At 38.5% G+C, this 25,381-nt stretch overlaps 2 long non-coding RNA genes across 2 annotated transcripts in view; one reads left to right on the plus strand and one right to left on the minus strand.

Moving 5' to 3' along the window:
- LOC149185751 (uncharacterized) overlaps positions 1–25,381 on the minus strand; it is a 238,555-nt gene that overhangs the window by 72,489 nt on the left and 140,685 nt on the right. The window lies entirely within an intron of this gene.
- On the plus strand, positions 17,719–18,878 carry LOC149185753 (uncharacterized). The gene is made up of 3 exons (XR_016256074.1): positions 17,719–17,850; positions 18,031–18,411; positions 18,626–18,878. It is a non-coding gene; the product is annotated as an uncharacterized LOC149185753 (long non-coding RNA).

Raw genomic sequence — 25,381 nt, forward strand, 5'->3', positions numbered from 1 at the left:
GTGAAGCTTGAGGATCTTTATGATATTAAAGACAGGTTTAAACCTGTGACTAATACAAAGCTCCAAAGTTCCACCTTAAGGTTTGAATTGATAAACCTTGGCACTGAGCAAAATCCTCAAAACATTAATTTAGGATTAGGACTTTCCGTGGAAGAAAAGGAAGCATTCATTAGACTGTTACGGAAAAATAAACATGTTTTGCTTGGAAATATGACGATTTAAAGACATACGATACATCCATCATCTAGCATACCATTCCAATGCTTCCCGAACAGTAACCAATTCAACAGAAGTTGAGAAAAATACATCCGAACTTAGAGATTCAAATAAAATCGGAACTCAATAAACTCTTGAAAGCTAAGATTATTTTTCCCGTTCGGCACTCAAACTGGGTCTCCAATATGGTGCCTGTCAGAAAGAAAAATGGCGACATCAGGATTTGTATAGATTTCATAAATCTGAATAAGGCAAGCCTAAAAGATAATTTCCCATTACCTACTATGGAACAGATACTCCAATCAGTGGCAGGCTCTGAGTTGATGTCCTTTTTAGACAGTTTTTCAGGATATAACCAAGTTTTGGTCCATCCTGATGACCGACTCAAAACCACATTCAGAACAAAATGGGGAACTTATGCTTATCAGAAAATGCCTTTCGGACTTATTAATGCAGGAGCCACGTTCCAAAGAGCGATGGATATAGCTTTCAAAGGATTGATTAACAAAACAATAGTTGTCTACTTAGACGATATTACTGTATTTCTAAAAAGAAATCCAATCATTTGCATGATTTAAATCAAATCTTTCAACGCTGCAAAAGGTACAGTATTTCACTTAATCCTAAAAAATCCTTCTTCGCTCTTGACCAAGGAAAGCTCTTAGGCTTTATTGTTTCTAAAGATGGCATTTATATTGATCTGGACAGGATTAAAGAAATCTCTGAAATCCCTTTCCCTCACAATAAAAGATCCATGCAGTCATTTCTAGGCCAAATCAATTTTTTCAAAAGATTCGTTCCAGACTTTTCTTAAATCATTTTGCCACTTCAAACTATGATTTAGAAAAATTCAGTCTTTAGATGGGGATCAGCAAAAAAGGAAGCGTTTGATTTAATCAAACAATCAATAATCAATGCCCCCGCTTTAAATACTCCTAATTTTTCTAATCATTTCACATTGTATACTATCGCATCTGATTTGTCTTATGCAGCAGTACTCACACAGATTAACAATCACAACTTAGAAGCACCCATTTCATTCTATAGTTCAAATCTCCAGGGTGATGAATTGAATTACTCCGAAGTAGAAAAACAAGCCTTTGCTGTATATAAAGTTGTCAAACATTACAAACCCTTCCTTTTAAAAGCCCATACAAAAGTTATAGTTCCTTTCCCTGCGGTAAGGCAACTATTAATCCAAAGGGAATTGGGTGAAAAAAGGGCAAATTGGGTTACAACACTTCAAGAATATGACTTGGAAATTAAACCAGCAAAGATTGTTAGAGGCCAAGGTTTTTGCAGGTTATTGGCAGCAGCATCCAACATTCAAGAATCAGGTGATACAAATCAAACCGAAGAGATCAACCAGATAAGTATTACTGATTCTGAATCACAATATGCTGACTTAATCTTTTATTTGAAAAATGGATATGCACCTCCTAACCTATCTTATAGAAAACAAAAGGGCCATTAGATTAAAAGCAAAAAATTTCACAATTATTGATGATGTGCTTTTTAGGCAAAATTATGATTCAATCTTATTAAGATGCCTAGAAAAACCTAAGGCACAAAAGGTTTTGCAGGAATTACATGATGGACCAGCAGGAGGACATTTTGGAGCTGACACAACAGCCCACAAAATCATTCATGCTGGATATTATTGGCCTACTCTGTTTAGAGATGCTCATGAATATGTAAGGAAATGCCGAAATTGTCAAACTTCTAGTGGAAGACAAAGAAATCCAGCATTCCCTTTGGAACCAGTCAACATCGAACAACCATTTGAGCAATGGGGATTGGACATCATTGGAGAAATTACTCCACACTCTTCCAAACAGCATAAGTATATTCTTACCGCTACTGATTATTTTACTAAGTGGGTTGAAGAAATTCCTTTAAAGACAACAAATTCTGAGGCAATTATAGACTTCATAGATCAATTCATCATTACCAGGTTTCGTCTCCCAAATGCTCTTGTTTTTTATAATGCATCTTACTTCTCAGGCAATGCTATGTTTGATTTCGCTATTAAAAGAGGATTTAAATTGAAATATTCTGCTAATTACTATCCCCAAGGTAATGGTTTAGCAGAATCCACGAATAAAAATCTGATTAAAATTATTAAGCGAACTATCGAACAGAATCATAAAAAATGGCACAAATCCTTAATATTTGCACTATGGGCTGATAGGATAACGCAGAAGGCTTCCATAGGTTCTTCTCCGTTCAATCTCGTGTATGGAAAAGAAGCAGTGCTACCAACAAATCCTGTCCTTCCTTCTCTAGCCCTAGTTCAGTTTATTAAGGAAAGCCCTTCTTCTTCTATTCAAATTAGACATGACCAAATTCTAAAATTAGAAGAGGAAAGAGAAAAAGCCAAGGTTATTCATGCAAAACATAAGCAAATTATCAAGTCATCCTTTGTTTCAGCCTCATCCGGTTCAAAACAATTTCAAGTCGGTGATTTAGTTCTGAAATGGGACAAAGCCCATGAAGATAAGGGAAAACACACCAAGTTCCAGAAGATGTGGCTTGGGCCATTTCAGATCTGTGAGAAGATAGGCCATTCGACCTTCATATTACAAGATTTATCAGGTTTGAGAAATTCTCTCCCTGTTAATGGCCTTATCTTAAAAAAATTCTTCAATTAAGGAGGTAACTCCTTCTCCTTTTTAATTTAATAGAATTTTGTAGTTTGTAGGACCATTAGAAAATAAAGTTGTAAGGTATCTTCCATTGACCTTTGCTTTATTTAAAAGTTGCTCAAAAGAAGTAGTGTTGATATTTGCTTTTAAAATAATAGAAGTCTTAAACAAAAGGGATAATTTCTAGGAAACTAGGTATAATTGCATTCTGAAACCACACTTCAATTTTTGTGAACGCTTCTTAAAGTTTAGAAGTATTGTAAATCATTTTATGTTTTCAAATTGGTCACAAAAAGGTTATCAATATCAAAATAGGAACTAATCCAACTTCAGCATCTTTAACTCTTACCTTGTCATCCATTTACTCTTAAGGAGAAAATTGTCCATCCCACTCACCAAAGCTTATGATTACTCAGAGTGTAATTCTAAAATATTTGATATAAAAGATAAGAGGTCTTATTACAAGCCTGCTTACCATGATCATAGGGAAATAGTTTAACCGACATTACCAATAATGTATACCAAAACAGGGTAATGGCTTAGAATTATAAGACAAGGGGTCTCATCACGAGCCAGCTTGTTCGGTTAAATTACTATCAGTGAATGGCATTGTCACTTAGCTGGTCACCAAACCAGGACAATGGCTTTTTATCTTACAAAATAACAGAAAAGTAGAAAAGAAATGCAAAATATGAAAAGCATGTTTTGAATTCATTCTGTTAATCATACTCTGAAATGGATGGGACAATGGACAATAACATGGTTAAAAGGTATCCCTGTTGAAACTATGAACGTTTGCGAGCAGCAGAGGCTCTACCTATGACAAAGGAGTCAATTCTAAAAGTTTATTTGGAAAGGTTTTCTATTTTATCATTATCAACCAATAGAGGCCAATTTAAAACTTAGAATGTATCTAATTTTAAACAAGAGAGGAAACTAGCAAAGAGTTTCGTTTTATTTGGAATGCATATATACCTAGTTATATTAGAATTTTCCCCTTTGATGAGATTTCTATTTTGAAAAAGTTTAAGTATTTCCATACTTTTCAGAGATAACTGTTTCTTCCAGCGAATTGCCAATTATTGTGCTCTACAACAACCCCCCATTTCATATCAAGTTTATTCTCAAAACTATAATATGAAATGGGCCCCTTTTTATTTTAATTGGTATCAACTTAGTATTATTCAAAAAGATCCAAAAAACAAAATAAAAACATTACAAAACCTTTTTGATAAACCAATTAATTGGTCTTATAATACATAAATGAGTAATCTTTTATCATTGCGATAAAGCGATCGCCAGATCGCATGTCGCAATGACAAAGGAGGCATAACTTAAAGACCCATTGGTTTTCTCTGATGTGACAACATGCAAAAGGCTATCGGATATTGGCAATAACAAGTTATCATAACAAAAGTCCCTTTCGCTCCGATGTGATGCGATATCGCTATCGGCGATCGGAGATGTACAATGCATGCTTTTCAAAGTTCTCAGTTAATACTCCCGATGCGAATTGGCGATATCGCTATCGGCAATCGGGGATTCCAAAAGGAAACAATATAACAATTTAAGTTTTCCCCCGACGGCCGATTGAGATAAAGCCAAAAGAGTGAATTTCAAAAAATTGATAAAGCAGGGACATTATGATTAATTCATATTAAAGGCCTTATCTTCCCAACAGTGATTCACCTGCGCTCAACCGCCAAAACATCCAAGGCACGCTTAAACGAATCATTCGGCCAATAAACGATATGATGGGCATTTAAAGGATTGACAGGTTTTAACGGCCATTTAATGAAATAGTAAGTCTAAAAAATCTTTTCACAGATTGTATCCGCGGCCACTTTAAGTTAATCCTTCATCATGCATTGATTAATATATCTCGCTCATATTTGGTTTGCGCTACCAATTCTCTGTATTATGTTCATTTTCACTCCTGTGCAGAGCTCTTCCGAAGCAGTAGATTCAAGCAGAATGGGGAAGAAGTCTAAGAAAACTGCAATAGCCTCCACTTCGCCAGCCACAGGACAACTCATCACTGATCCAAGAACTAAAAGAAAAGGATTGATATCCGACACTACATGTCTAGGACTCGGAAAAACTACTTAGCAAAGTACCTATAATTTTATTGAAGCCGAAGAACCCGAGGTGACAGCAGTACAAGCCACAGTAGATACGACCCGAAAATCTTATGCTACTCTAAAGGATTTAGCCGACTCTTTCATTCATCGGATAGCAGCCCGGGAACAAATTCTCCCATATACGGATGTAGTGAGGTGGGAAATTGAGGAAATCCCAATCACAGACAGAACCTTTGGCACTAGATATGGGAGAATCTTCGGTTCATTTCAACCTAATGATTTGAGGCAAATGTATCATTTGCCTGTACCAGAGAAGAATTACAACAAGGCATTCCTGGAGAAATTCAGAGAAGAGAAAGAAATTGAATCCAAACCCATTCGGGATTGGAGGCAAAATCCGGCAAAACACAAGCATGAGTCTTCGGGTAAGTACTCTGTTGATTCTCTATGTTCTCCTTATTGTTATGCTGGGATAATGATGTGTAGATTATGGGGGTTACACGATTCCGCAAATTTCACTATAGAAATGGTTCCTGCTCAATCTAGCACTCATACCCAAACTGCTATTTATAGCAGTGCTATTTTTATCACTTCTATTTTTAGAATTTCTTGTTTCTATTTTCAACACTCCCTCTCAACAAGAAAGGCATCAAATCAAACCCAATCATGTACCTTTGGAATGATTTGCATGCAACACTTTTACCAAGTGTGGTTGCTCTAGCAACTCTAGAAACAAAAAAAACTCCCAACTGACCTCTCTATTGGACTAGAAACATACTCTAATGTTGAAGCTCTACCTGCTACTGACAAGTGCTCCCTCTCTAACCTCTGAGCTGCTGTAACACTCCATTCGTCTCGCACTATTGCACACCTCTCTGTGCTATCCTGCACTTGTACAACACTCTTGTATCTCTCGCATTGTTGCAACCTGCTAGCTCTACATAATCCTGGGACTCCTGCGGTGTAGCTTTCTCTCCTGCTCCATCTGCATCTATCTTTACCCACTCAGATACTCCTACTACTCCTCATCGGGGCTCCTATAGAAAATAAATCAAAGAGGTTGGATACCTCAAGGATCCTGCCCCTATTCCAGCCTTTTTGGGATGATCACTCCACATTGCACCACCTCCTACCTAGAGGTATAGATTCATGTGATCCCTCTGCCCACCTGGCTCAAAATTTTCCCCTATTAGAGGTCTCTGCATGAGTGGATGCCTCCACCTTGTCGCCTCTTGACTTTCCCACTTGTGGTTGCTCCACAACCTCATGAAGCTTCTTCACCAATCGTGGCTCCTCCACAATCATATGAGACTTCTTATGGTGCTGCATGTTGAGAGGTAATGTACTCTCCCTCTCAACCACCAAGTTTCCATCAGTTGCCTTGCTCCTCAAGGCTTTGCATGCATCTTTAACCTCAAAGGGCATACAGGTTCTTGACCCGTGAAATGATCTGCTTCACCTCTCTAGTGATGATGTGTCTAAGGAAAAACTTTCCCTTACTAAAGACTACATCATAGCCTCTATCTTCCAACAGTAAGATCGACACCAAATTTCTCTTCAGTCCTAGTACATATTTGACATCGATTAAGGTAATGTGAGCTCCATTCTCCCTCTTAAAAACAATTGTGCCTACAGTTGAGACACTATACTTTTCATCATTACCCATCGCTATGAGTATCTGAATATCTTTCTTCTCCAAATTAATAAACAAACTCTTATCGCTGGTCATGTGGAAAGAAGCTCCACTGTCAAGAAACCAACCACTTCACACCATGGATGAAACCATGCATGCAAATAGTGTGAAATGCAGCTCGAACTATGAGGCCAGTGCCTCAAATTCTAATCCTTCCACAAATTCCTTCTTGGATTTCCTCAGTAAACAATTTGTAGCAAAATGGCCGACCTCATGACAATGAAAGCATTGCACTTTCGATTTGTCAAAATTCTTCCCACCTTGGGAAGAACTAGATTGGGAAAGAGAATCCTTCTCCTTCCCCTTCTTCGCCTTACTCGATAAGGCGTAGTTTTCTTCATTCTCCATGGATGAAGAATCATCTCTCGTGCTTCTTACTATCTCCCCCTACATCAGATCCAACCAAAGTCATTCCCAATCTCACAGTTTCTCTCTTCCATTAACCGAGTCTTGGTAGTTATGCCAGCTCTTAGGAAGGTCGAGGAGTGCAAGACTCACCATGTCATCATTAGCTGTCACGATCCCTACACTTCCAAGCTCATCCCTGCATGTGGTGAGCTTGTTCAGATATGTAGAGATCGTGTCGCCCTTTTCACACTTGATCTTCTGAAGCTTGTCTTTCAGCGCCAGCTTCCTCTGATCATTGCTATTCTGATATACATCTTCAATGATTTCCACATTGAAAATGGTGTATCCTTCCCATGGAGAGTCGACACTATGTGGTCTTGAACTCCCTCCAAAAGGATTCTCCTTGCTCTAGCCACACATTTCTTCCATTTCGCCAATTGAGTAGCATCAGTTGGCTTGGGGACTTCTTGATCAATGAAGTCCTTTAGACTGTTATCCTCTAATACTGCTTCCATGTGATCCTTCGAGGCTATATAATTCGAGCTGCTATCAAGAGCATACTCGAGTCTTAAACCACTGAATGCCATAGGTGAAATAAAGATGTGATAAGAACTCGATTTCTATATTCACGAATCACAAACTTTGAACTTCTCCCTTCTTTTATATTGTTCTTCGTTGATCACCTTTACTCTGATACCATGTAGAAATTCCCATTGTAGATCACTTGATAATGCAATATACTAAAGAAAAATACTTGATTCACTTCTACAACCCTTTTGCGGAAGCTTAATCAATTTGAGCACGAACAATGAGAACACATATAACTAAGAATGACAAGCAATCACACATAACATAGAAGAAATATCATGGGGAAAGCCTCAGCCGAAAACCCCAACTCTGTATTATCATACAAGTGGAAATATAGTCTGGATTACAAAAAGAATAAGCTCACAAGTTATCCTACACTCTCTACAATCCCTCTGTTGCTCATAGACAGTCAAAGGTCTCTCTCAAACCTTCTCCTCTACCATCCAAGCCCCTTATTTCTTTGCACAATTTTCCTTGGGGTCCACTACAGCCACTTGTATGAATTGGCCTCTTCACACACTCACTAACTTCTGATATAACTGCATAACCCTGAAGGAGATAAATCCTTCTCCATGGATGAGTTTCTTTTATAGGAAAAAAATTCATCCAACTGATAGTACACTATCCCTCATCTGATCTAAATTGGGTCTTTGTCTAAACTAACATGCATGAGTTATTCATGAGAGAATATTCAGTTATCTGAAGTGCAGCAGCTATATGCGAGCATGCATTAACTAACTAAACTCACATTACTTTAAACAAACAGTTTAAATCAATCTAATTGGACTTGACTCAATTAACTGAGCCAACTAATTACAACTCAAATTAGAACTCATCCTTATCTCTTTAACTTATGGATAAATTCTTCAATTAATAGAGAAACTGTTGCATGTCCTCACATAGACTTCATGTTTGATTTTTCACAACTAATTAACTCATGGTGAATTAATTAATTTATTTTCAAACAACTGTTAAGTTCAAATTTGAATTTTATTTCCTATTTTAGTCTAGGGACTGACTAAAATTTGAATCCATCCTGAACTGCTAAAAATAGAATGTTATTTTTAGCACTTCCATTTTTCATTCCCTGTTGCTCAATCCAGTACTCGTACCCAAACTGCTATTTATATTAGTGCTATTTTTAGCACTTCTATTTTTATCATTTCTTGTTGCAATTTTCAACACCAAATAACTATCGCCTAAGGCAGCGCATGGATGGGTATCTCATACTCGTATCGGATACTCACAATCTACTCAGTGTATGCTACCCATCCCCCTCTTGCTAACCATTACCACTCAGTCTGCCATCAGCCCTCTTGATAATGTGCCAATACAATGTCTCATCGAACACATACTTGAAAGTTGCCTCAATGGGTATCCTCTGCTCATGCATCGTCCTGATATGCCCTGTGGAAAGTGTGACACATGCCTCCCTCCAACTATAGGCTCATTGATGAACGATATGCCACATGTCATATGATCACATCATCCCCCAACCTGCGGTTATCAACTCATGCACCAACCCAATGCCCCCACTGAGAGTCTCTCCCCTGCATTGAGTGTCAGCCCAATATCTAAGGTGAGGTAAGATATGGGAAAGAATAAATGTTGTCCAAGATTATCTATTTATCTAAGACTAACTATGCGTTCATATATAATTAGTTTGGAGCTAAATCCTCTATTCAATCTCGAATAGGCATGGCCATGGATGGTTATTTTATTACTACCACTTTAGGCTATGTAAGATTGATGTGCATCACACTCATATTTACATATTAGCAAACTACCTGCCTAGTTTCTCCGTCTTAATGTTTTTAATGGTTTGATTTTCATACTTGGAATAAGTTAATTAATTTAAAAAATAAATCACTTAAAACTTTATCATTAAAATCTCTCACATATTCCTCTTTATCATTTATTTCCGTATGCACATTCATTTTTAGTTATTAATATTTTATTGTTGAAATTTTGTGTGGATAACAAATTGTAGTGATAATTATAATTTTTATGATCCTATCCCCATTTATTTATAATATACTTAAATATATATTGAAAAAAAATGAGTACCTTATATATTCACTTACATGGAATTTACAATATGACTAGGGTAATTGCTCCATGGATTATGGTTAAGGTTTGTCCAAATTTCTTACATTAGACTTGAATTTATCCATATCATTATTAAGAAATACATTTTTGTTAGTTTCGTGTTTAAGACCAATGTCACCCATCCCATGTTCCAAATCATGTAACATGATGGAACAATCTTCAATAGTGGAATTATATTTAACATTAAGTATGACAACATTACTAATTGATATCCTAATATTTTAGGATGAAAAATTATTGGACTCTTGAACTTAGCAACAAATTTAGTTTTACTTTCTAACACCTTAATGTGGAGGCTTTCATAGTTATCAATCTAGAGTAATTAGTTAATAAAGGACATTTCAAATGTGTTCTCATCTTTTATGTTGAAAAAATGTTTGCCATCTTTTTCTTAATGTTGTGACCATCTTCAAACAACTCTCTTAGTCATCCCAACTTGTATTTTTAACATATTTTAATTTCTTGCAATCTTTGATCTAATTATGTAATGGTGCTAAATATGAAATGCAAGTGATAACAACAAATAATCTACTCAACAAAATACAAAAAGAAATATCCATCAAGCACCTACAAAAAAAATCCAAATGAAGAACTTCTGAGCCATTTTATTATATTTCTGCAAGCCAAATACAATAGATAGTGGAATGGTGCACCTTGGCTTGTCTCAGGACCAAACCCAGGTAGGAAGATCCCTCAGGTGAGCTGAATGTTGCCAAGCTACTGCAACAACAAGAAAACTACTACTCTAGTGAATTTCTAATGGTTGGAAATTACACTTAAGCAGCCCAGAAATTTATATGCTTTTATCCCTGGACTCCTTGTCTGAAACTGAGAAAAACAGAGAAGAGAATTTGGATTGTTTTGACTTGTGCTTTTCTACCCCCTTGGATCCTCACAATAACTAAGGCTTCCAAATTTGACCTATTATCCAACAACTAACTTCCCGTATGAACTCTTGGCCAGGATCACCTACTCCCAAACACCACAAAATTCTAGTGGCCTCTGCCCTAGGCCAACAAATGTGAATTTTTGGTATGATGGCTTAGCTAGCTGAAAGCTCCAGCTAAAATGGCTTCCCAATGCTTCTACCTCATCTCTCTGACCTCGGGACAAGCAATGATATCCCTGCTAGTTTCAAACTCGAGATCCCTACTAGTCTCAAACTCCCTATTATTGATTAGTGATTTCCTAGAAATACCCACTGCCCTCAACCTCCTTAGGTAGGGAGGGAAAGATGGTCCCAAGAAGTAGAGGTTGAATCTACAGCTTGAGAGAATAGTGGCTAAACAGCCTGTAGACTTGCTAACCAACAAAGTGTACAAATGAGTGTTTGTTTTCAAATGCCAAAGATACTAAATAGAGGCCTCTAAGTTCTATTTATAATTGCTAGTCATCTCCCTTGGTGGTTCTTAGCTTCCACTAATAAAATATTACTTTTCCTCCATTCTTCATTAAAATAATAATTTCCACTTTTTTCCCACAAAATAATATTTTCTCATAACCTGTTGATATAACAAGCTCAGCTTAATTAGGCCTGACTATGTTCTTTCGGGGTTAACATACCTGGGTCCTATGTATCGTAAGTAATTCATTATCATTTGCCCTTGTCCCCATCTATGCCTTTGCTTCTACTCTTTACAAGGATGTTGGAATTCCAGCTGGCCATCCAATGAGATTTAGTTGAATTTCGGTTGACTTAGCCAGTGCCTCTTATTTAGCGTAGGGTTGAACAACAAAATAATAAGCTGGTAGGGGCGCGGTTCTAGAAGGTGTTACCATCCTCAACTAGCTAAACAAATGCTATATGGACACTTTCACTCAGCCTAAACATGGGTGAATGGATGGTAGAAACCAATCTGAAGATTGTTTCTTATGCTATTGGTTCAGTCGCTATAGTTCACCCATGGTTAGTAAGGAGTATAACTCGATGCTCTTCTCTCCAATCATTACCGGTTGATCGAGAGATTGATCAGGGGTGAAGGCTGGGATGTTTTGGATAGGGCTCTCTGAGCTATTGATCCCTTTCGTGCCACCGGTGGAGTGAAGGGTGCACTACAACTAACCATGAGAAAAAAACAGCTAGGCCAGCCAAAAGGTAGGGAGACTGGTTCATTACTGCTAGCCCATATCCATCAACTATTTGATCTTAGCCACCCATGGAAGAAAGAAAGCTCCAGAGTGAAAGAAACCATCGGGAATGAGTTCAACTGGTTACCCAGCCTCGGTAGTCCTTCATTGGATTTTTTTTTCTAATGGATGGATATAATTGGATGGATAGAGAGCTCACTTGCACCCCCAATAGTTGTTCTTTTCCCACCTGTTGAATGAAGCTGGTAGCTAGATAGTTTCTAATTTCACCTCGGTAGTTGACTTGATTAGTTGCACCGTGGGTGAGGGAATAATGCTTTATCGGATATCTGCATGTTTGGCCCATGTCTGCTAGCTTTCGACTACCAGAAGTAGCTTTCTTAATAGAACTAGTTACCCAGAAATGAGAAGTTTCCATCCTTGACCCCTTCCTTGCTGCCTTCCTACTTCGATCTTTACTACTCCCTTACTTTTGATGAAGACCATGGCATAACGCTTCACTCGACAAACCCACCTAACGGACCATCTTTACACATGGAGACAACCCTACTTGCACACATCACACCATACCTGTTATCCCCATCGAGACATGTAATGGGACACATCTACACACCGCATGGCATGCATGGTAGAGGGGGAGCATCAAACATCTAACCAATGATTCATTGATTGATGGCCAACATCTTTCGGGAATAGGTGGGGGCCTTCCTTCCTTACTTGCCTAGGAGTTGGGGGGAGCATCGAACATCTAACCTTGCTAGTTGGTATGGTTGGATGGTAAACACCACCTTCTCATTACTTCATTTACCACCGCAAAATGCCACCCTCATAGATTGAAATTTATCATCCCATATGCCGCCCTTTTGTAGGTAATTTCCCATATCTCAAGGCAGGGTATGGTTGGTCTTTATTGCTAGTATGTTTAGATGGGTAAAGCCATCTTTGCGCTCTTGAATTTCCCAGTTTGGCAGGCTCCCCATCCTTAGAAATCCTTGGCCCGAGCAGAACCAATTGATCCGGTCTCTTCTTTGGCTCGATAGGCCACCTTTTAAGGTGAGAATTGACCCTCCCCATTTGCTAGGTTTATATAGTGAATTTACCCATCTTAGTAGGTAAGTTATCAGAGTAGACATTACCACCCATGTATAGAGCCAGTAGCACAGCCAGCAACATCACCATAGCCAAAAGCTAGCCCAGTAGCTAGATCCAACAAGTAACTATCGCACTTTAGGCCAATCATATGATATGAAACTATAGGATCTTAACTTCACATTGAATCAGTGAAATATGTTCACCAAATCTCCCATAAGAAACTAATCGGGCATATCTTGTACACCTGTATGACATACGAATACTTACTTACTAACATCGACCCACCCTCCTTCTATCGCAGTTGTATTAAGAGAAAAGCTCAAATCCCCTCTTTTGTTGGTCGAGCCTGCTTGCACCTCCTCTTAATCAAGGTAAAAGTAAAGCAAAGCGTAATTACATACATAGATAATTTTAGCATTGTCGTATGTGATGTTCTCATGGAAATCAATCAAAGTGAAATAACTATCCCAATCTCCTTCCCTAATATATCCATGCCCGACATATAGCTAGTTAGGACTAGAGGTAAGTAGAGATAGCATAAAGAAAGAGAAAAAACCACTCCATCTCAGCTGTCCACTTATGAAAGAGAAAGATCTACCAACCACAAATGATTAAGAGGCCATTTGAGTCCCCTATATCGACTGGGTCACTAGAACATACCCTCTTCTCTTTCACAACCCCTTTTCACCCTTCAATCATTTTCATTGACTTAACTCGACTTAGATAATGACCCGCCTTAACGAGGTCTCGTCTAAACTTTTATTTATAAGGTGTCAACGAGATCCTCTTTCATTAACTAAGGAATATAAGGTAGTTCCCTCCCTCTTTCATTAACAGAAGTCCTCGCTAACTTATAGAGCGTCACTTAGGCCAGAAATAAGAGATAATAAGTCTAGGTTGGTTAGCATAATCACATAAATAAGGAAGGCCAGCTAGCTAGGCTACATAGAGAGTAGTTATCTCCGTCAAGGCTCAAATACAAGTAACATCAAGCCTCAAGCCGGGTGTTCCTTTACTTGCATAGTCAGGCAAGTAGAAAGTCCAAGCCAAAATTCTATCCACCACAAGCAATTGGGCATCTGCCATTATTGAAAGGCAGCTTATGAAAAGTCCCCATTGCTGAAAGCTGCTGGTCTGTTTCACAAGCAATGCCGTCCTTTCCACTCCACGCAGGCATTTCACTTTTCCTCCACATTTCATAAGCAACTTCCTTTCCACCCTATAACTCTACCCTTCACTAACCCTTCCTAATAGCTAACAACAAAGAGATGGGCTTAGGGAATTCCACCTTTGAGCTAAATAAAGAAATGGAATCTGAGCTGAGGCCACTTGAATTGAAGGAGCCACAAACAGAAGGAGGGAAGGGAGAAGGCTCCCTTCTGCCCACTTCCGATCATGGGAATTCATATGCTGTTGGATATGCTGCTTTCTCATGCATGAAAGTGCTATTGGCTTTCCCATGTCTCCCCTTTGACCATGCGGGGATCAGCACCACATCTATCCAAGTTGGGTCTAGCTCGAAGGAGATCTGTCCACCACAGACACTTTAAGTGGCACCACATCCGGATCTGGAATGATATCTATCTGGCTAGGTTGGCCAGCTGATCCTAGCCTCAAAGAACCTCTAACGCTGAGCTACGAGAAAAATGCATCCACTGTTCAGTCAAGTCAGGTTGGGAATCTTAGGAAGCAAGCAGGTGTTCGAGTTGAGATGGTCTTATCTTCTCATAGGAAGCATGCATGAATGACTGACCCTCTCCCTGATGGTCCATAAATGACCTCAACCTAAAGGAAGGGAAGGTAGATATAGGTATAGCCTTTCGATTTCACCTTATGTTTATGAGTTCGGAGAAGTTTGGGAGCACCAAAATCACTTTATAGGCCCTCTTTGCTTACTTCATTTTCCACCCCTATTGAATAAGCTCTATCTTTGATTTTTCCACCTCGTTAGATCACTCCACTATTTACCACATATGCCACCTTTTAGTATTGAATTTACCATATATCAGGGCGTGGTACAGCTAGTATGACTCTGGATAGGCAACGCCACCTTTTCTTAGGGAATTTCCCATATATCCGGGTGTGAACAGTTAAGGCCAGCAACCTCGGCACCAACCCCAGCTAAGTGCTTCTATTTGGTATTGAAAACAAAGCTGGCCTACCGCCCCATTGTAGCACCAACCTCTGAGAATTAGTGACAACCTTCCAATCTATGTGGGAAAGCATGAGCAACTCCCTATGGGTAAGAAAGACAGAAGATCCAATCTGGTAGGAAAGAATAGATCCCCATCTCTCTAGGTTGGAAAGAAAGAATAGCTAATGTAGGGAAAGGTCTACATTTGATGGTCAAATTCTTTTATGGTAAGAAACAAAGCTAAGTAAGACTCACCTACTTACTAAGCTAGGTAAGACTCACCTACTTACAAAGCTAAGTAAGACTCACCTACTTACTTAGTAGCTTCCTAAGTGATTATTTTTTCAAGTGAGTGGGAATTCATGTTACAAAATCATCCTATCAATTATTTTCATAGAAATGCATTTTTGGTAATGTCTTTAACTATGTATGTAGCTTATCTTTTAAAATGACATGTAGCATTTTCAAGTGTTTTCATGCAATAATATTAGTTGCACTCATAATTAAATTACTAAATAACCTAGATATTTAGTTATTGTTGAGGGCTCTTTCTTTTCCCTATTATTCATTTTTTAAAATCATTCATTTCAACTTAAGTTGGGGTGGGGGAGAGCCCATGACCTTCCCCATTTTATTTCGTGTTAGCTTGAAAAGGGGTTTCATAGAGCCCTTCCTTTGACCCCTAACACTTTTTTTTAGGAAACTTGTGTTGTAGTCATTTTGAAAGTTTCATGAATAAGACTTAAATCGTACCATGATGATCTCATGGAAAAATTAAGGCTTTGTGTTATTTAATCTTTTGCATGCCTTATAACTATTAGCAAAAAAATTTATTAAAATCATATCAATAATTGTGAACATCAATAGACAAGTCTGAAACATAGGCAAGTATAGAACCTACCAAACATAGGAGCACCATTTCAAATATCAAGCATTATCCACTATCTCAAAGTTTTGATATATTAGAACAAGTTCCATGAAAGAAGTGTTAGGGGTCAAAGGAAAGGCTCTATGAAACCCCTTTTTAACCCAAGACAAAGTATAAGTGGGAAGGCCATCTTAAGTTCAAAAGAATGGTTTATAAAAATTATTAATAAGGCAAAGGATGAGCTCTTGGAAACCTCAATTTATCACACCCCTAGCTCAAAGTTCTGTAATAATGACCTTAAGGAAAATCCTCAAGCTTTTCAACTCAAAATATTTTGGTTAAAGGTGTTCTCAACAATAATTAAATATCTAGGTTAATTAGTAATCTAATTAGGAATGCAACTAATATTATTGCATAAAAAGACTTTAAAAGGATGTATTACATTTTATAAGATAAAACTATATACATCTTTAAAGACATTAACTACTAAAATTGCATTTCTATGAGAATAGTGAAGAGGATGACTTTCTTAGCATGTATTCCTAGAGTTTAAAAACAAATAATCACTCACAAAGGTACCAAAACAAAAGTATCTTAGAAAGACAATTCTAATCACTAACAAAGGTATCAAAACCAATGTATCTTAGAAAGACAATTCTATTATTATTGATAGTTAGGGTTGTGTCTAGAGAGTATACTACACATAAAATACGCTAGATTTGACTTGAAGAGTAGTGGTACTTAGATTCACATGCAAGATTATAGTAAAAGATCACTATAAGAATAAAGGTTGAATGCAAGATTATACTAAAAGATCACTACAAGAGAAGACCCTCGTGATAAAAGTGAAACATTTTGGAGGAGTCTACCCAATTGCACCACTGTAGATGTATACATTTGTAGATAGGGGAAAGATTTTGATTTTATGTTCCAAAATGCCCAAACACTAATTTTGATAGATATATCTATAGGACTACCAATAATATTTTGGTTGTACATATGGTTGATATATGTCTATCCCCAAATATAAATTTTTTTAAATATATCTAAAACACTACAAATAATATTTTAATTGTTCAGGTGAGTATTCTAATATATGAACCAGATTTATTAATATGATAGTAATATTTGTATATATAAATGGAGTAAAGATTCTGTTTTCTTTTGGTAAAAGAGAGAATAAGTAGCATGCCAAGTTTTGCTGAAAAATATTAAGTAGCATGATTACAGTTACATATGGAGATAGGGTAAAAATTTTGTTTTCTTCTGCTGAAAGAGAATAACTCGCATGCTCAATTGTGACACTCGTTACATCAGTAAATAGGGCAAAGAATCGTTACATCTGTAAAAAGGGCAAAGAATTTTTTCTTTCGTGGTGGAAATGATAATTCGTCTGCTCAATTCCGCGAATAAATCCCAACAGTCACATCTGTGAATACGGCGTCCACCATATCGATCATCTATCTATGTCATCCTGGTGACGCTAGACTTTGCATGATTGACCATGTCGATACCCAAATATTACTTACATATATAAATATGAGAGAGATTACGTTTTCTTTGGCTGAAAAAAAAAACTAGCGTAACAAATCAGATTCGTTAGCTATGTAGATAAGGTAAAGGTTTTGTTTTCTTTTGCTAAAAAAGAATAACTCGCATGCCCAATTATGAGACTCGTCACATCAGTAAATAGGGCACGTGAAAACGATAACTCGTCCGCCTAATTGCGCGAATAAATTGCAGCAGTCACATCTGTCAATACGGCGTCCACCATATCGATCGATCTATCTCATCCTGGTGACGCTAGACTTTGCATGATTGACCATGTCATTGTAGATGCACTAAAAACTTCACAATTTGACCCTGGTTGGGAGTCTAGATAGTTTTCAAATCCGAGTTTGGAGTTCGCCTGCTTCTATATAAGGCAGGCCATGCCATTGTATTTCTCACCTCTTGCTTACCGACTTTGGCCTCTAGTCAAGTGATAGGTATAGTTGTCACAGTTATCGATGATATGCTATGTTACTCATTGATGCACAGTTATCCATGACTTGCTCATGTTATGTCTCGATGCACAGTAGCTTATGAAAGTCCACTTATGTATTGATGCACAGTAACTTTAGCAGATTGAGTTGAACTGAAGGCTTTTTTTTTTTTTTTTTTTGCAGAAGTGGGAGTCTTGTTGCCGTTCAGTTTCAACATAGTCATACCATCCAGTGTCCGTCATCCGCCCCGGCACCAATATCGACGGCGACAACAACACCATGAACAACGTTGGTAGCAACAACACCGGCAACACCATCAAAGACAACAACAACACCGGCAATACCGTCAGCGACCAAGGCAAAATTCTCAACAGCAGCGGGAACAGCGGCAACAATGGCAACGACAGCGGCAACAGCGGCAACAACACCGACAGCGGCAACAACAACACCAACAACAGCGGCAAAATCAACAGCGGCAACAACAACACTGTGAACAGCAAGAACACCGGCAACGGTGGCAGCAACAACAACGTCAACTTCTAGTAGAACAACTTACAGCACCAGGTAATGGCAACTTATTCTAAGTGGCTTTTGTTTCCTCAGTAAAATTTACTTCAGCGCAGTATATGTATAAATATTAAAAGACGTCATGATTGTCTTTTCTTTTCATATGCAGAAAGACGTCATGAATATCACATGGTTGTCTTTTCGTTTTATGTGCAGAAAGACGTCATGAATTTCATTTGTTTTGGTTAATTACATCGCTATTGTCTGGCAGGTATGGGAAAGAATAAATGCAGTCGAAGATTATCTGTTTATCTAAGACTGACTATGTGTTCATATATAATTAGTTGGAGCAAAATAGTCTATTCAATAGCTGAATAGACATGGCCAGGGATGGTTATGTTATTATGGCCACATCAGCCTACGTAAGATTGATGTGCATCACACTCATATTTGAGTTGGATGCCTGTACACTGTACTTCTGATTTCCGTATTAGCAAACTACCTGCCTGGTTACTCAGTTTTAATGTTTTTAATGGTCTGATTGCCATACTTGGAATAAGTTAATTAATTAATTAATTAAATAAATAACCTAAAAAATTATCATTAAAGTCTCTCACATATTCCTCTTTATTGTATATTTTCATATTCAGATTCATTTTTAGTTATTAACAATTTATTGCTGAAAATTTTTGTGGCTAACAAATTGTATTGATAATTATAAATTTTATTTAATATAATTTTTATGACCTTATGCTCATTTATTTATAATTGTATTTAAATATATATTGAAAAAAATAAGTATCTTATATATTCACTTACATGGAATTTACCATATGAATACTGTAATTGCTTCATGGATTGTGGTTTAGGCTTGTCTAAATTTTTCACATTAGATATGAATTTATCCATATCATCATTAATTAATACTTTTTTGCTAGTTTCCTCTTTAACACCAATGTCACCCATGCCGTATCCTAAATCATGTAACATGATGGAACAATCTTCAATAGTGGAATTATATTTAGCATTAAGTATGACCACATTACTAATTGATATCCTAATATAATTTTAAAATGAAGAATTATTGGACGCTTGAACTTAGCAACAAAGTTAGTTTTACTTTCTACCACCTTAATGTGGAGGCTTTCTTAGCTATCAATCTAGAGTAATTAGTTAATGAAGGACATTTCAAATGTGTTCTCATCTTTTATGTTGAAAAAAATGTTGGCCATCTTTTTCTTAATGTCATGACCATCTTCAAACAACTCTCTTTGTCATCCCAACTTGTATTTTGAACATCTTTTAATTTCTTACAATCTTTTAGCTAATTTTGTAATGGTGCTAAATATGAAATACAAGCCATAACAACAAATAATCTACTCAAAAAAATACAAAAAGAAATATCCATCAAGCACTCACAAAAAAAATCCAAATGAAGAACTTTTGAGCCTTTTTATTATATTTCTGCAAGCCAAATACAATAGATAGTGGAATGGTGCGCCTCCGCTTGTCTCACGACCAAACCAAGGTAGGAAGATGGTTGAGGTGAGTTGAATGCCAAACTGTTGCACCAACAAGAAAACCACTACACTATTGAATTTCTAATGGCAGGAAATTGCACTAAAGCAGCCTAGAAATTTATATGTTTTTAACCTTGGACTCCCTGTCCAAAACCCAAAAAAACCCAGAAGGGAATTTGGATGGTTTTGAATTGTGTTTTTCGACCCCCTTGTAGCCTCACAATAGCTATGGCCACCAAATTCGACCTACTGGAAACTGATTGCTAATCCACAAACTCCTCCAAAATGCTGGGTGTGCTATCCAACAACTAACTTCTAGGATGAACTCTTGGCTAGGATCACCTACTCCCAAACACCATGAATTTCTGTTGAGTGGCCTCTGTGGGGCCCACAAATGTGAATTGATGGTATGATGGCTTAGCTAGTTGAAAGCTCCAGCTAAAATGGTTGCCCAATGCTTCTACCTCATCTTTTTGACCTAGGGACAAGCAATGAGATTAGTGGCTGCCCAGAAATACCCACTCCCCTCTCTAAGCTAGTTAGTTATGTGTGTTGATGCCATGAAACTCCTGGAAACTCTTGTAGGACAACCTCCCTAGGTATGGAGGGAAACATGGTCCCAAGAAGTAGAGGTTGAATCTGCACCATGAGAGAATAGTGGCTAAACAACATGTAGAATTGCTAAACAACAAAGTGTACAAATGAGTGTTTGTTTGCAAATGTCAAAGATACCAAATAGAGGCCTCTAAGTTCTATTTATAATTGCTAGTCCTCTCTCATGGTGGTTCCCACCTTCCACTAATAAAATATTACTTTGCCCCAATTCTTCATTAAAATAATAATTTCCACTCTTCTCCCACAAAATAAATTTTTCTCCTTTTTATTTAATATCACCAAAAAATGGCAAAACTCCTTAGTGAATTTTGCGCTCACAAAAATTGGGAACATTACATCCTCCTAGCCAAAAATTTATTTTCCTAGCCAATGCCATGGGTCTCAAATGCGCCACCGAACCACTCCTCCTTGTTAAGCATCTTGCCATACTAGTGATCTCCCCCTCTAGAAAGCATCTCACCCTTTAGTGTAGATGAACTCCCAAATCTTGTTGTAACCTGATCCCATGCTAGTCTTAAAAGGGTGCCACCATGCTCATGCTAAGCCACCGTGAGTATGACAAACCTCCTATCATGCTTAGAGTGTATCCTCCCTTCCAAAAACCTGAGGGTGGGATATTTGGTAAGGACAAGCTTATAGTGCCTAGGAATCTCCATGATTTCAATGTCTATCCATCCACTGTCAATCTCAATCGTGAGTAGAAACAGGATAAATCTACCTCACCATAAAATGGAGTTTTCATCAATCTCCCATGTGTCACACCCAAGGTGAACTACATCACTTCCCCTCATGAACCTACTCATCATAGAATGGAGTGTCCTATCAATCAACTCAATCCATGGATCCCATAGCAAGCTCCTGCCACATAGCTCTAACAATTGCTGGAATCTGTCTATTCCTTCTCCCTAATCCTTGCATGAAACCAACATATAGGCCCCATATATCATGAAATGTTGGAAGCCACATGTGCCAAATGTAGAAATTCCCACTGTAGATCACGTGATAATGCAATATACTAAAGCAAAACACTTGATCTACTTCTACAACCCTTTTGCGAAAGCTTGATCAATTTGAGCATGATCAATGAGAACATATATAACTGAGAATGAAAAGAAATCACACATAACACAGAAGAAATATCATGAGGAAAGCCTCAGCCTAAAACCCCAACTCTGTATTATTATACAAGTGGAAATATAGTCTAGATTACAAAAAGAATTAGCTCTCAAGCTATCCTGCTCTCTCTGCAATCCCTCTGTTGTTCATAGACAGTCAAAGAACTCTCTCAAACCTTCTCCTCCGCTCTCCAAGCCTCCTATTTCTTTGTGAAATTTTCCTTGGGGTCGAGTGCAACCACTTATGTGAATTGACTTCTTCACATGCTCACTAACTTCTGATCTAACTCTGATAAATCCTTCTCCCTGGATGAGTTTCCTTTATAGGAGAAAAATTCATCGAACTGATAGTACATTGTCCCTCCTCTGATGTCAACTCGGTCTCTTTCTGAACTCACATGCATGAGTTATTCATTAGGCAATATTTAGTTTTCTGAAGTGCAGCAATTATATGCAAGCGTGCATTAACTAACTGAACTCACATTAATTTAAACAAACTGTTTAAATCAATCTAACTAGACTTGACTCAGTTAACTGAGCCAACTAATTACAACTCAAATCAGAAGTCATCCTTATCTCTTTAACTCATGGATAAATCCCTAAATTAATAGAGAAATTGTTGCATTTCCTTACATAAATTTCATGCTTTATTTTTCACAACTAATTAAGTTATGGTGAATTAATTAATTTATTTTTGAATAGCCGTTAAGTTCAAATTTGAATTTTACTTCCGATTTTAGTCCAGGGACTGACTAGAATTCGAATCCATCTTAAACTGCTAAAAATAGAATTCTATTTTTAGCACTTCCATTTGTCATTCCGTGTTGCTCAATCCATCACTCGTACCCAAGTTGCTATTTATAACAGTGTTATTTTAACACTTCTATTTTTAGCATTTCTTGTTTCCATTTTCAACACTTCCTCTCAACAAGAAAGGCTTCAAGTCGAACTCGATCCTGTACCTTTGGAATGTTCTACATGCAACACTTCTACCAAGTGTGGTTGCTCCAACAACTCTAGAAATAAAAAAAACTCCCAACTGACCTCTCTGTTGGGCTAGAAACATGCTCTGAAGCTGAAACTCTACCTGCTGTTGACAAGTGCACCCTCTCTAACCTCTGAGCTATTGCAACACTCCATTCATCTCACACCGTTTCACACCTCTCTATGCCATCCTACACTGGTGCAACACTCCTATTCCTGTTGCCTTACTGCAACCTCCTAGCTCTACACAGTCCTGGGACTCCTACTCTATAGCTCTCTTTGCTGCTCCATCCGCATCTATTTCTACCCGCTCAGATAGTCCTGCTACTCTTCATTGTGGCTCTTATAGCAAAGTTGAATCAAAGAGGCTGGATACCTCGAGGATCCTGCCCCTATTCTAGCCTTCTTGGGATGATCACTCTGTTATCGAGAAAACTAGTGTCCATTCAGAGCTGCTAGTCCCACTAAGATGGGTAGCTATCTTAGAAATAAACAATTTAAAGTTACTTGTGTTTTCCTTTATGAGAGATAGTTGAGAGAGAAGTAGAGAGTACCAACCTTAGTCTTTCGCTTGGTGATCCGGATTTGAGCAGGAACGCAATAAAACACAGAGATAACCATAAACATAGATATGCAGCGGAAATAATACTTCACTTCATTAATGTAAATTACTTAAATATGCTTACAAACAGTAATGGAAATAAACCAGCTAGGGCGATGGTAGCTTATCTCTCAGAAGAGATGTGGTGGCTACATGCCTCTGAACTGTCTTACAATGAGGCTCGGAGGCCTATTTATTGTTGAGAAACAATGGAAAACCCTTAACATTCCAAAACCTAACCCTAGAAGATGAAACGCCAAACTATGGGCTCCGTTTGGGTAAATTGGTACATCAACTTCCCGGGGTCGTAACTTTGGCATACGATCTCCGTTTGACACATACAATAGCTCGTTAGAAAGATCTACCCGAGCACTACCACTTTGGGAGGCAACATCAATCCATGGACCCATGTTGCCCCAGATTTCCCAAAAAACGTTGTTTAGGGCCTCAAAACGGCTCCGGAAGTTCAGGACCCGAAAAACTGTTAAAAATAGTAAGTTGTGCTGCAATTAAGGAAGCTGAAAATGCTGAGAGAACAATGGTGGGGGTCCAGGTGGACTTGCAGGTGGCCACCAAGATCCACCTGGATCATTCCTCCCCCCTTCGGAAACAATGGTCCCCATTGCATTGAGTTCCTCCATGAGATGAGGAAACTTCTGCTAAACTTGGTCCCTGGTGAGCCACTTGCCCTGGTGGAGGATTTGGCCTGCTTTGACAAATAGATACAGTTGGATATTCTGTTGGCGAGTGTGCTTGATCTGTGTGTCCATGATCCGATCAGTTGCAGCCTATTCCATGCAATCTGGATTTAATTATGTGGGAGTGAGCTGTTCTGCAATGTCGGATGTGTCTAGCAATGGTAGAAAGTATGGCCGAAGACGGTCCACATTGAACAATGGGTGTAGGCCAAGGAATGGGGGAATGCTGAGCTCAAAGGAATTGTCCCCCATAGCCTTAGTAATGGTGTAAGGACCATATCAGAGTGGTCTCAGTTTCTGATAGGCTCCAGTAAGGCGTTCCTTTTGCAAATGCAACCAAACTTTGTCGCCCACCTGAAACTTGTGTGCCACCCGATGTTGATCATGTCGCTGCTTGTACTTGGCATTTGATTTCTCCAGAATGTCATGGACCTGCTGGCGAATACATTGGATGTGCTCAATGAAGTTGGTTGCCTTCTCTGTTTCGGACTGGACATGAGCCGAATCTGTGTGAGTAGCTGCAAGTGGCATGGCCACATCAATGGGGCATAGTGGCTGGAATCCCAAGCCCACCTGAAAAGGGCTGTGTCCAGTCAAGCTGTGAAGAGCTCGGTTGTAGCTGTGTTGAACATAGGGGAGGCTCTCATCCCATGTGCGTGGATGCTTTGAGTTGTACATGCACAGAATGTGTATGATCATCTGATTGACAACCTCTGTCTCACCATCAGTTTGAGGATGGAAGGCTGTGGACTTAGTGAGTTTGGTATCCAGCATTGACCAGAGACTGGACCAAAATGTAGTGAGGAACCAACTGTCCCGATTTGAGATGATAGACTGTGGGATCCCAAAGTGCACCCACACTCGTTCAAAGAAGAGTTTAGTAGTGGTTTCTGCTGTGATATTCTTCTTGTAGGCCGCCATAATGGCCATCTTCGAGAACCTGTCGATGACCACAAAAACACAATCATTTCCATGCTTAGTGGAAGGAAGGCCTGACATGTAATCCATGGAGATGGATTCCCAAGGTCGACTAGGGGTAGGTAGCGGGGTATAGAGGCCTTGTTTCTTGATGGTTGGTTTGGCAATGGCACAGGCAGTACATGATCTGATGTACTTCCCGACATCCTGTCGAAGATTTGGCCAATAGAAATACTTTTGCAGTACTACCACTATTTTCTCGACCCCGAAATGCCCAGCAGCCTGACTGTAGTGTGCTTCCCAAATCATCTTGGCACGCTCGCTTGAAGGAACACAAAGGTGACCCAGGTGGCATAACAGGGCATCTTGAAGGTGAAAATTTGGAACATGCCGACCCCCCAAGTGTGTCTGGTATGTGTGGCTAAATTCTGGGTCACTTTTGTAGAGAAGTGGCAAATCAGAAGTCTCGTGCCCACAAGAGTTGAGCACAGTGGTTAACGCCATGATTGGTGGTCGACTGAGGCAATCTGCAACATTATTGGTGCTACCCTTCTTATACTTGATATTCAAATGGAA

Source organism: Pinus tabuliformis, chromosome 3_1, assembly GCF_031772625.1.
Source record: "Pinus tabuliformis cultivar Carrire ecotype Pingquan chromosome 3_1, CPIR1, whole genome shotgun sequence".
Classification (NCBI taxonomy): domain Eukaryota; kingdom Viridiplantae; phylum Streptophyta; class Pinopsida; order Pinales; family Pinaceae; genus Pinus; species Pinus tabuliformis.